The sequence below is a fragment of the Hemiscyllium ocellatum genome, chromosome 7, assembly GCF_020745735.1.
Source record: "Hemiscyllium ocellatum isolate sHemOce1 chromosome 7, sHemOce1.pat.X.cur, whole genome shotgun sequence".
NCBI lineage: Eukaryota > Metazoa > Chordata > Chondrichthyes > Orectolobiformes > Hemiscylliidae > Hemiscyllium > Hemiscyllium ocellatum.
The window spans coordinates 19,140,985-19,154,694 of NC_083407.1; the positions used below are offsets into that span (position 1 = coordinate 19,140,985).

General features: G+C 42.5%; 1 protein-coding gene across 1 annotated transcript in view; it reads right to left on the reverse strand.

Annotated features, from left to right (window-relative positions):
* The window catches only part of LOC132817391 (contactin-associated protein-like 5), an 899,316-nt gene that overhangs the window by 354,124 nt on the left and 531,482 nt on the right, over positions 1–13,710 (reverse strand). The gene's annotated exons all lie outside the window — the stretch shown is intronic.

Here is a 13,710-nt window from a genome sequence, read left to right on the forward strand (position 1 = left end):
ACACCCAATTATTTACACTGTTCAGATGGAACAGAGTACAGTCAGAAGAAATGGAAGAGCTTTGACTGCAAGTGAGTAAGAAACTGAAAACCAGAAACCAGCAAATAAAAATGAAAGAAGAAACACTGAAGCAGATGATGTTGAAACATCTTCTAAATCCACTGGACCTTGTTCAACAGCATTCAGAGGACCAATGGCAGAACAAGAACAGTATATTCCCGACAAACAACAGAAGAATGAAACATGATAGACTAGTGAAGACACCGCAATGCTGAGTGGAATAAGAAAATATGTGAATCACATTAAGCTGAAAGAAAAGTGAGAACAAAAAGAAAACATGGAGAAGGAAAATAAAAATGATATATGTCCAAGCAAGCAAAGGAAGTTAAATTCCCTACAAAATGTTAAAATACTAATTATGTTCAGAATAGCTAGGAGGCTGCAACATTGGTCCTCCAAGAATGCCACAGATCATTGATGTCTGAACAGAGATGCAGTATAGTGGACTATGTTGGATTAAGTTTCTTAAAAGGATACTTGTGTGTTAAATCATGGAAAGAAGTGACTCATGATCTGAGAAACAGTGATTTTATGGAAAGAAACTCACGCAGCTGATTATTCTCAAAACTGTAAATCTGTTATGTTGCATTTTTTAATCTAGTAGTCTTTGAGAATTATTGAAACAACTCCAAGCAATATGATAATATGGAGTCTAGATGGTTAAAATGGCCTTTTTGCATCTTAGTTTAAATGTTTTCAGTGGATATCTTAGTTAGCGATGCAATGGAAATGGAGTAGCAGCATCTTGAAAATGCTGAAAACTGTGGTCCTGGGCTATCATTACAGCAGCAACCATCTTCTCCTAAACTCTCTGTCTGGGTCAGGCACAAATCTACTGAAACTAGGTTCATTTTGACTCTGATTTATTATTACTTTGGATATGAATAATTCTTTATCATCAGTTTGTTTATTCACCTCAGTGTCATATTCTTTGATATCTTTGCCTATAAAAAAAATTACCAATACATGATAATGCCACCACCTGTGAGTTTCTCTCCAAGCCACTCACAGTCCTGACTTGGAAATAGACTACACTGTCACCATGTCATAATCTAGGAATTCTCTCCCTAAGAGCATTGTGGGTCAAATTGATTGGAATGATTCAAAAAGATAGCTCACCACCACCTTCTCTAGGGCAACTAGGGATGGACAACAAATGCTGGCCAGAGACAGCCACATCCAATGAATGAGTTCAAAAAAGTCAGTGTTCAATGAAAAAAAAATATATAGTAATTGACCCTTTGGGATATGCTAAAATAATGTCCTTGCTTTTGTTTTATTGATTTTATGTCTTAATTGAGCAAAGACACTGGACATTGTGCTGTGCACAAGCCCACTGATCAGCTCAAGCCATCACTCTTAAGAACATGATATATCTCAGAACTCAACAAATTACCACATGACATAATACAAGTTGTTAGGGGGAAGGGAAATAAAATGCATTTATCTGGCATTTTCCAGAAAACCAGGAAAACTCACTTGCTTTTCTTCAAATAATACCATAATATCTTTTTTTTTGATTCTTCGAATAGTTAAAGCACATAACAGTTGAATACTCCCTAGATACTTCCCAGTGTGTCAGGAGAATTCCCCTGCATTTTCTCAAATTGTAACCAAACATGCAGCATTGAGGGAAACTGCAATTTCGGCTTAATAGCTCACTCAGAACATATCACATTCAAGAGTGAAGCATTCCCTCCATGGCAAGATGGCTTGTATTTTCAAAAATCCAGAGTAGTACTTAAACCATAGGACTCAGAGTTGAAAGTATTACCAATGAATCATGGTTGACATTTCCATAGTAAAGCAGTTATTGGTCCAGAATTTGATGCAAAACTAATGATGAATTCATTTGACATGAAGTTATCAATGTGCAAGCAATCCAGCAACTATGCCAAAGTACAAAAAAATTGGAAGTTGCAAATTGTCACAGATTGCTATCCAGAGACATATGTGATGCAGCCAGCTTGGAATTGTTAAATTATCAATTTATGCCACAGTTTCCAAGGTTTTGGAATAAAGTGCCTATAATGTGGAATCAGGCCATTCAGACCATCAAATCCACACCAACTTCCCAAACAGCATCCCACCCTGATGTACCCCACCACCTTATCCTGTACCCCTGTATTAGTCATTGCTAATGCACCTGTCCTACACATCCCTGAACACTCTGGACAATTTAGCATGGACTTTCCACCTAACCTGCACATCTTTGGACTGTGGGAGGAAACTGGAGTATTGGAGAGGATCCACTTAGATAGGGAGGAACGTGTAAACTCCATAAGGACAGTTGCCTGAGGGTGGAATTGAATCCTCAGCAGTAGTGCAAACCCCTGAGCCAAATTGTCACCATTTTAAGACCATAAGACCATAAGACATAGGAGTGGAAGTAAGGCCATTCAGCCCATCGAGTCCACTCCACCATTCAATCATGGCTGATGGGCATTTCAACTTACCAGCATTCTCCCCGTAGCCCTCAATTCCTCGAGACAACAAGCATCTATCAATCTCGGCCTTGAAGACATTTAGCATCCCGGCCTCCACTGCACTCCGTGGCAATGAATTCCACAGACCCACCACCCTCTGGCTGAAGAAATGTCTCCGCATTTCTGTTCTGAATTGACCCCCTCTAATTCTAAGTCTGTGTCCACGGGTCCTAGCCTCCTCGCCTAATGGAAACAATTTCCTAGCGTCCACCCTTTCCAAGCCATGTATTATCTTCTACGTCTCTATTAAGTCTCCCCTTAATCTTCTAAACTCCAATGAATACAATCCCAAATGCTAGTGGCAATCATGTCATTTGCTTTGGTTATTATTTCAACAAATTACAAGTTTCAGCAAAACTTGACTTGTACCCTTTGTAGGACAAGACTTTATCACATACTAAAATGGGAACAAAGGAATTTCCTTTGCTGGTACTGGGTTCAGGTGTAAAAGGGATATGGAGCAAGAGGGCACTATGCTGCATGTGTCCAAAACTTTAGTTAGGCCACATTTGAAATGTTGCATTCTGTTCTGATCGCCACACTACCAAAAAGATGTGGATATTTTGGAGAGGGTGCAGAGAAGGTTTACTAGGATGTCGCTTGGTCTGGAGGGTGTTAGTTATAAGCAGTGATTGGATAAACTCGGATTGTTTTCACTGGAAAAATGAAGGTTCAAGGGCGACCTGATAGAGGTGTACAAAATTATGCGAGGCTTGGAGAAGTGGATGGTCAGAGGTTTTTCCTAGAATGGTAAGGTCAACTACAAGATGGCACAGGTTCAAGCTAAGAGGAAGAAGGTTTTAGGGGAGAAGTGCAAGGAAAATGTTTTCGCATAAAGTGGTGGGTGCCTGGAACGCACTGATTGGAGCAGGCATGTTAGCAATGTTTAAGGCATACCTTGATAGACACAAACAGAAGGTAAACAGAGGAATAGAAATGCCTTAGGCAATAAGTAGCAGATCTAAGTAGGGAATAAGAATTCACACAGACTTGGTGGGCTGAAAGGCCTGTACCTGTGTTGTATTATTGTAAAACAAGTTGAGAAGCCCCAATCTGTTTAAATTGCAGCGCAGGCTGGGAGTAGGCGTATTGAAAGATCCAGTTCTGCTCCTAGTGTTCTGAACAAACTGCTCAGTTTGCATTATGTGTGGCTAATATTGATACTTTATAGCATCTGCTGTTATGATGTACCATCAGGGAGCAGAAATCTCCACTACCTAACAATCAAGGAATTTGGTCATTAAACTTAATAGCAACACATATGTTGTAGCCAGACCCAATGCACAGTGCTGATCATGTTAGGATAAACTAGCCCAGATATGGGACAAAAAAGGCTGCAAACAACTGATGTAATAAGGAAGGGGCTAAAAGGTTAAATTGCTTGGCATGTGACTTAATGGGGATTTGTTTCCTCATTAGTGCCAAGGTTACAATAACCTAGGAGGAATTAATATATCAAGGTTGGTATTTATACTTACGTGGGACCACAGGACATCAAAATGCCTTGTGGAACAATTAATTACATTATACAATGATTTTCCCAATGGTCACATTTCCAAATATATGTTTTAATCTTTATCTCTACTGTTCTTTCTGCAAGGAATGATATCTTTTTTTTATTAGATTATACCTGAAGGATTGCTCGCCAGTTTTGTTTCAGTAAATTCTCCATACAGAATGAGAAGTAGGTGAATTACAAACACAAAGTTTTGAATATACTCAGGATGTTAGGCATCATCGTGAAGAGCGATAGCCTTCCAGTCATCGTCAGATCGCCAGAATTGGACAAGTACAGACACATGACTGGTTTTAAGTGGGTCAAAGTGTGATGCTGGAAAAGCAGAGCAGGTCAAGCAGCATCTGAGGAGCAGGAGAATCGATGTTTCAGGCAAAAACCCTTCACCAGGAATGAGGCTGGGAGCCTCGGGGATGGATAGAAAAATGGAAGAGTGGTGGGGCTAGGGGGAAGGTAGCTGAGAGTGCGATAGGTGGACGGAGGTGGGGGTAATGGCGATAGGTTGGAGGGGAGGGTGAAGCGGATAGGTGAGAAGGAAGATGGACAGATGGGACAGGTCATGAGGACAGTGCTGAGCTGGAAGGTTGGAACTGAGGTAAGGTGGGGGGAGGGAATGAGGAAACTGGTGAAATCCACATTGATGCCATGGGGTTGGAGGATCCCGAGGCAGAAGATGAGGCGTTATTCCTCTTTCGCACTCTCAGCTGCCTTCTTCCTACCCCCATTCCCTTCCCATTTATCTCTCCACCCCCCAGGCTCCCAGCCTCATTCCTGATGAAGGGCTTTTGCCCGAATCGTCAATTTTCCTGCTCCACGGATGCTGCCTGACCTGCTGTGCTTTTCCCAGCACCATACTCATGACTCTAATCTCCAGCATCTGCAGTCCTCACTTTTGCCTGGTTTTAAATGGTGCAGAGACAAGGGAAATGGAGTAGGGCAGGCCTCAGCTGCCAAAGCTGCCTAATTCATCAAGATAAAAGGAAAATAATGTTGATGTTGCAAATCTTAAGCAAACACAGAGAGTGCTGGCGAAATTGAGTAGGTCTGATAGCAACCAGTGCATCCCTTTATTGCGATGCAAGTTTGTGGTCATGACTCTATGATTCCCATTTTTAAACCCACCAGACCCTTTTTTAGTTGCATGTTATCCTACTACCATCTTGCTTTGTCTTTCATCATCACCCTTTTGCTCTATCCTCAGTCTTCCACCATGCAAGCATACTCCCTTTACTTTATTCCCCCCTTCTTCTTTTTTCCTGTCTCCATAATTGCCTAAAACCTGTTACCTCTCAAAATTTCTTTGGCTCTGCTAAGAAGTTCATTGACCTGAAATATCCGCGGAAGGTTGTGGCACTGCCCACTGGCTGAAAAGTTGGTCTATGCTGCACCCAAGAAGCCACAAATTAGTTTTACAACTACCAGGCCTTGAGGTCACCCCTTCTGGCCCATAGGGGCAGCATGTTTCACTCACACCCCACTACCCCTGAACCCTGCAGGAGCTGCCAGCTATCAGAAAACCAGCAGCTCTCCAGACCCAGCAGTGCTGGGATTGCAGTCAGTCCCCGACTAACACCATAGAGGAGGCCAGATGGCAAGGTAAGTTGAGATGGCTGCACCAAAATTAGTCAGGCAGGTGGCAGTGACATTGGGTGTTCATGATGTGGGTTTTTATATTCAGTGAATCTACCAACACCAGTGACACCAGGAGGAGGCAGCATGGGAGTGGCCAATTCTTCCAAGGAATATGGGTGCGACTAGTTGGGTTGACATATATTATCCATTTCAAGTCACCCTCGAGAAGACTTAGGGTGGCACGGTGGCTCAGTGGTTAGCACTGCTACCTCACAACCCCAGAGACCAGGGGTTGATTCCAGCCTCTGGTGACTGTGTGGTGTTTGCACATTCTCACATATCTGCATGGGTTTACTCCAGGTAGTCTAGTTTTCTCCTGCAACCCAAAGATGTGCAGGTTAGGTGAACTGGCCATGCTAAGTTGCCCATAGTGTTGGGGGATGTGTTGGCTGGGTGCATTAGTCGGGGTAAAGATAGTATAATAGAGTAGGGAATGGCTCTGGGTGGGTTACTCTATGGAGGGTCAGTGTGGACTTGTTGGACCAAACGACCTGTTTCCACACTGTAGGGATTCTATGTAAAATTCTAAGATGGTGTTGAGCTGCGTTCTTCAAGAGTTGTGTTCCATATGGAGTAGGTGCTGAGTGCTAACCTGCCACCCTATTTTATATCCCTTATTATCATCTTCCTCCTGGGGATGAAGTGTGAACTCAAGCGATGGGCTCTGATTTCTCACCACAAATGCTGCCTGACGTGCTGGGTATATCAAGCAGTGTGTGGAAACTTTGTTTTATAATTCAGGTCTCCATCACCCGTACTGGGCATTTCTTTTATTCATTTGTGGGATGTGGCCATCGCTGGCTGGCCAGAATTTATTGCCCATTCTTAGTTGTCCTTGAGAAGGTGGTGACAAACTGCCATCTTGAATTGCTGCAGTCTACGTGCTGTAAGTTGACCCACAATGCCGTTAGGGAGGGAATTGCAGGATTTTGACACACTGAGTTGACCCCCTGACTTAACTGTAATGGTTTAATTGGGGATATGCCGGGCTATAAGATTGCAGATTGTGCTGGAGCACAATTCTGTTGTGACTGATGGCCCACAGCGCTTCATGGAAGCTAAGTCTTGAGTTGATAGATCTGCTCAAAGTCTGTCCCATTTAGAACAGTAATAGTGCCACAGAACACAAAACAGGTTATTTTCAATGTGAAGTTGGGACTTCATCTCCACAATGACTGTGTGGTGGGCACTCTTACCAATATGGTCATGAATAGATGCATTTGTACTTGTCAGATTGGTAAGCATGAGGTCAAGTATGTTTTTCCCTCTTGTTGGTTTCTTCATCGCCTATCATAGTCCCAGTTCCTTTCAGACCCAACCAGTTCATTCAGTAGTACTGCTGTTGAGCAACTCTTGCTGGTGGACATAGAAATCCCCCACTCAGAGTATACTTTATGGCATTACCATCCTCTGTGCTTCCTCTACGCATTGTTCAATATGGAGGATTATGGATTCTTCAGCCAAGGGAAGACAGTACATGGTATTCAGCAAGAGGTTTCCTTACCAATGTTTAAGCTGATGCTGAGATTTCATAGCACTTGATTTCATTTTGGACATCATGGGTTTGGTTTGGATAGTTTAGTAAGCATTGAATTTAAGGGAAGAAATGTGTTTTATTATTAATTCCATGGAACTGCCTATCCCCCCCAGGCACAATAATCCACAGAAAATCTTTCTTTGAGTTATTTCCTGTGGGGTATTAAGGCAGGAATAGTAATTTAGTGAAAGTATGAACACATAGCGTCATGGAGAAGTACAGCATGGAAACAAACTCTGCAGTCCAACCCGTCCATGCCGACAAGATATTCCAACCCAATCTAGTCCCAACTGCCAGCACCCAGCTCATATCCCTCCAAACCCTTCCTATTCATATACCCATCCAAATGCCTCTTAAATGCTGCAGTTGTACCAGTCTCCACCACATCCTCTGGCAGCTCATTCCATATACGTACCACTCTCTGCATGAAAATGATGCCCCTTAGGTCTCCTTTATATCATTCCCATCTCACCCTCAACCTATGCCCTCTAGTTCTGCACTCCCCCACCCCAGGAAAAGGACTTTTCTATTTATCCTATCCATGCCCCTCATAATTTTGTAAACCTCTAAAAGGTCACCCCTCAGCCTCCGAGGCACCAGGGAAAACAGCCCCAGCCTGTTCAGCCTCTCCCTGTAGCTCAGATCCTCCAACCCTGGCAACATCCTTGTAGATCTTTTCTGAACCCTTTCAAGTTTCACAACATCTTTCCAATAGGAAGGAGACCAGAATTGCATACAATATTCGAACAGCAGCCTAACCAATGTCCTGTACAGACACAACATGACCTCCCAACTCCGCTACTCAATACTCTGACCAGTAAAGGAAAGCATGCCAAACGCCTTCTTCACTATTCTATCTACCTGCGACTCCACTTTCAAGGAGCTATGAACCTGCACTCCAAGGTCTCTTTGTTCAGCAACACTCCCTAGGACCTTACCATTAAGTGTATAAGTCCTGCTGAGATTTGCTTTCCCAAAATGCAGCACCTCGCACTTATCAGAATTAAACTCCATCTGCCACTTCTCAGCCCATTGACCCATCTGGTCCAGATCCTGTTGTAATCTGAGGTAACCCTTTTGCTGTCCACTACACCTCCAAATTTTGGTGTCATCTGCAAACTTACTAACTGTAACTCTTATGCTCGCATCAAATCATTTATGTAAATGACAAAAAGTAGAGGACCCAGCAACCGATCCTTGTGGCACTCCACTGGTCACAGGCCTCCAGTTTGAAAAACAACCCTCCACCTCCACCCTCTGTCTTCCACCTTTGAGCCAGTTCTGTATCCAAATGGCTAGTTCTCCCTGTATTCCATGAGATATAACCTTGCTAATCAGTCTCCCATGGGAAACTTTGTCGAATGCCTTACTGAAATCCATATAGATCACATCTATTGCTCTGCCCTCATCATTTTTCTTTGTTACTTCTTTAAAAAACTCAATTAAGTTTGTGAGACATGATTTCCCATGCACAAAGCCATGTTGACTATCCCAAATCAGTCCTTGCCTTTCCAAATACATGTACATCCTGTCACTCAGCATTCCCTCCAACAACTTGCTCACCACCGAGGTCAGGCTCACCGGTCTATGGTTTCCTGGCTTGTCTTTACCGCCCTTCTTAAACAGTGGCACCACGTTTGCCAACTTCCAGTCTTCTGGCACCTCATCTGTGACTATCGATGATACAAATATAGCAGCAAGAGGCCCAGCAATCACTTCTCTAGCGTCCCACAGAGTCTTCGGGTACACCTGATCAGGTCCTGGGGATTTATCCACCTTAACCGTTTCAAGACATCCAGTACTTCCTCCTCTGTAATCTGGACATTTTGCAAGATGTCACCATCTACTTCCCTACAGTCTATATCTTCCATATCCTTTTCCACAGTAAATACTGATGCAAAATATTCCTTTAGTATCTCCCCCATTTTCTATTGCTCCACACAAAGGCTGCCTTGCTGATCTTTGAGGGGCCCTATTCTCTCCCTAGTTACCCTTTTGTCCTTAATGTATTTGTAAAAACCTTTTGGATTCTTCTTAATCCTATTTGCCAAAGCCATCTAATGTCCCTGTTTTGCTCTCCTGATTTCCCTCTTAAGTATATTCTTACTTTCTTTATACTCTTCTAAGGATTCACTCGATCTATCCTGTCTATACCTGACATATGCTTCCTTCTTTTTCTTAACCAAACCCTCAATTTCTTTAGTCATCCAGCATTCCCTGTACCTACCAGCCTTCTCTTTCACCCTGACAAGAATATACTTTTTCTGGATTCTTGTTATCTCATTTCTGAAGGCTTCTAATTTTCCAACCATCCCTTTACCTGCAAACATCTGCCTCCAATCAGCTTTCAAAAGTTTTTGCCTAATACCGTCAAAATTGGCCTTTCTCCAATTTAGAACTTCAACTTTTAGATCTGGTCTACCCTTTTCCATCACTATTTTAAAACGAATAGAATTATGGTCGCTGGTCCCAAAGTGCTCCCCCACTGACACCTCAGTCACCTGCCCTGCCTTATCTCTCAAGAGTAAGTCACGTTTTGCACCTTCTCTAGTAGGTACATCCACATACTGAATCAGAAAATTGTCTTGTACACACTTAAGAAACTCCTCTCCATCTAAACCTTTAACACTATGGCAGTCCCAGTTGATGTTTGGAAAGTTAAAATCCCTTACCATAACTACCCTATTATTCTTACAGATAGCTGAGATCTCCTTACAAATTTGTTTCTCAATTTCCCTCTGACTATCAGGGGGTCTATAATACAATCCCAATAAGATGATCATCCCTTTCTTATTTCTCAGTTCTACCCAAATAACTTCCCTGGATGAATTTCCAGGAATATCCTCCCTCAGCACAGCAGTAATGCTATGCCTTATCAAAAATGCCACTCCCCCTCCTCTCTTGCCTCCCTTTCTATCGTTCCTGTAGCATTTGTATCCAGGAACAGAGAACTCTGTTTTGTTCAATAATAGGACGTGGGCGTCGCTGGCTGGGCCAGCATTTTGTGCCCATACCTAAGTTCCCAGAGGTCTGCTAAGAGTCAACAACATTGCTGTGGTTCTGGAGTCACATGTCAGGCAGACCAGATCAGGATGTCAGTTTCCTTCCCTAAAGGACATTAGTGAATCAGATGGGTTTTTCTGACAATTGTCAATGGATTCATGGTCATCATTAAACTCTTAATTCCAGATTTATTTTTCATTTTTGAATTAAATTCTGCCACAGCTGGATTTGAACTTGGATCCTCAGACTTCTAACTTTAATGTCTAACTGCTTGCCATTTGAAATCATCCTACTCAATAGGACATTGCAAGGTTTTAAGATTGTAAGGTTTGCACATGATAACTTGTGGATTGATTGCAATTGGATGCATACAATCAGCGTTTGGATCACAACTTACAAACTCTGGGATTCAAATGAATGGGTCTACCTTACCCACCTAGATGCTTCCAGTTTCCAATTTGATAACCAATACACAAATTCGAAGTGGGGGACTTGGCAGTGGGCTAAGGGTGAGAGAGTAAGACATTAGAACAGAAGAGTCTAAACTCAAATTACAACCCACTCCCAGGTTTTGCTTTCATTATACCACATAAAGAACAGGTGAAAACATTTGAAGTTTCACTCCCCTGAGCTCCTCTAACCTCCAATCTTACTTAATTGTCCCTTTGACATGTATACAACCTTGATGTGGATGAATCCTGCTCAGTAGACACAATGTGATTGTGGTCTGAAATTCAATCTAGTCACACTGTGTGAAATGCTAACATCTCAGCTTAGACTTCACCTGGATCATTCAAACCTTTTAGAAGTAGCAAGCCGAGAGGAACAAATGCTGACAAATAGCATACTGAAGAAGAAAAGCTGTTTATTTGTTTAAGTGAAGCCTCTACTTTTAGATGGTTATTGATATTTTACAAAGGAGTGCGTTTAAGAAAACAAAACGCAGAAAATTGATTCCACTGACTTGCAATCAATGGAGCTCGGTTCCAAAAGCATGCCTGTGATGACAAGATTAAAAGCTCCATTGCACTTATTCCTTGCTCTGTTTCGTAATCAAATGAAATCAAGTCAAGCTACAAGCCCTTCAACACAACCTTGAACTTAAAGCACTTTAAAATATGTTGTGCAATTTGTGCTGAAGGATTATGGTTAACAACATAAATACTTAGCTGCACTTTCTTTACTTGTGAAGGGAATATCACATTGCTTGGAAGACCAACATTTATTGCCCATTCCACCTGATATGAGAGAACCAGTCAGCCACCTTCCTGAAGCAGCACAGGAAACGCCATGTTGTGTGGGAGTGGAATACAGGATTTTGATTCAGCATATAGGATTGTAGAAATTTATGGCAGTGATTTGCTCCACGGCAAGATTCATGACTGTGTAGCCACATTTCGTACATGCACCATCCAGAATGTTTGCTGACAACAACACTTGGCCAGATCTCAAACAATCATGAATCAGAATACAGGAAGGAGGTAGAGTGCTTCGTGTCATGGTACAATGATAACAATTTCTCTCTCAATGTCAGCAAAACTGAAGAACTGATCATTGACTTCAGGAGGAAAGTAGGAGGACATGCAACAGAGTTGAGGCAGAGAGGTTCGAGAATGTCAAGTTCCTAGGAATGACAATCACCAACAATCTGTCCTGGACCTCCCATGTAGGTACGGCGGTCAGAAAGGCACAACACTTCTTCTTTGTCAGGAGGCTGAGGAAATTCAGCAAATCCATCAAGACCCTCACTGACTTTTACGGATGCGACATAGAAAGTATTCTAACTCATCTCTAATGTATCAAAAGCATCCAAAGGTCCAAACAAATCACATCCACTTGCCCCACTTCATCAACTCTATTAGATACATCCTCAAAGGATCACAGTAGTTTTGTCAAGTACATTTTTCTTTTCATAAATCTATGATGACTCTTTTCAATTCTATTTTCTATTTTCCAGTGGTCAGCCATTAATTGTTTTACTTTGGAATCTGAGTAAAAAGTGAGGTCTGCAGATGCTGGAGATCAGAGCTGAAAATGTGTTGCTGGTTAAAGCACAGCAGGTCAGGCAGCATCCAAGGAACAGGAAATTTGACGTTTCGGGCCAGAGCCCTTCATCAGGAATGAGGAGAGGGTGCCAGGCAGACTAAGATAAAAGGTAGGGAGGAGGGACTTGGGGGAGGGGCGATGGAGATGTGATAGGTGGAAGGAGGTCAAGGTGAGGGTGATAGGCCAGAGTGGGGTGGGGGCGGAGAGGTCAGGAAGAGGATTGCAGGTTTCTCCAGATTCTTCAGAACTCAGATTTCTCCAGTTTCCTCATTTCCCCTCCCCCTACCTTGTCTCAGTCGATTCCCTTGAACTCAGCACCGCCCTCCTAACCTGCAATCCTCTTCCTGACCTCTCCGCCCCCATCACACTCTGACCTATCACCCTCACCTTGACCTCCTTCCACCTATCACATCTCCATCGCCCCTCCCCCAAGTCCCTCCTTCCTACCTTCTATCTTAGCCTGCCTGGCACCCTCTCCTCATTCCTGATGAAGGGCTCTGGCCCGAAATGTCGAATTTCCTGTTCCTTGGATGCTGCCTGACCTGCTGTGCTTTAACCAGCAACACATTTTCAGCTTACTTTGGACTCTGGCATGATACCCATTACCGACATCAGGCTGACTTATCGATAATTCCTGGCTTTCTTTCTGTCTGCGCTCTTAAATAGAGAGGTCACATTAGCTCCACTCCAAATTGTAGGAACTGTTAAATTTTAAAGAATCTTGGAAGATAACCACCATCTATTTTTTCTAGGGCTATCTCCTTAAGTACTTTGGGGTGTAGATTATCAGGTATTTGGTTTTATTGATCTTGAATCCAATCAACTTCGCCAACACCATTCCCTTACTAATCCAAATTTCCTTCTGTACTGTCTCTCACTAAACCCAGTATTCCCCAACATGTTATTGAAATCCAATAAAATGTAGCAGCTGTGTCAAGCAGAAGGAGGGATTGTTTTTAAGTTAGATAGTGAGAATCTTTTCCCTTTGGCAGATGTGTCTAAGATCAGAGAGTATACGTTTAAGGGAGGAGGAAATGGTTTAAAGGGAACCCAGAAAAGACTTTTTCACCCAAAAGGTGGTAGATGTATGGTACGTGCTGTCTGAGAGAGTGGTGGAGGCAACTACTCTCTCAACATTTAAGAAACATCTGATGAGCATTTAAAATGCCAGAAGATAGTGGGCTATGGATCAAGTGAAGGTAAATGGGATCAGTATAGTTTGGCATTGACATGGTGGCTGAAGGGTCTGTCTCCATGCTGTATGACTGTATGCTTCCATGTAGTTTAATGCATTATTGTTCCACAAAATAATGCAAACTCTCAACCTTTGAACACAGATATATAATATTCTCTGGAGCCTAAAAGGTTGTGCAATGACAGAATAGAGGTTTATAACATCACAAGAGGCATAGATAAGATAAATGTCAAAG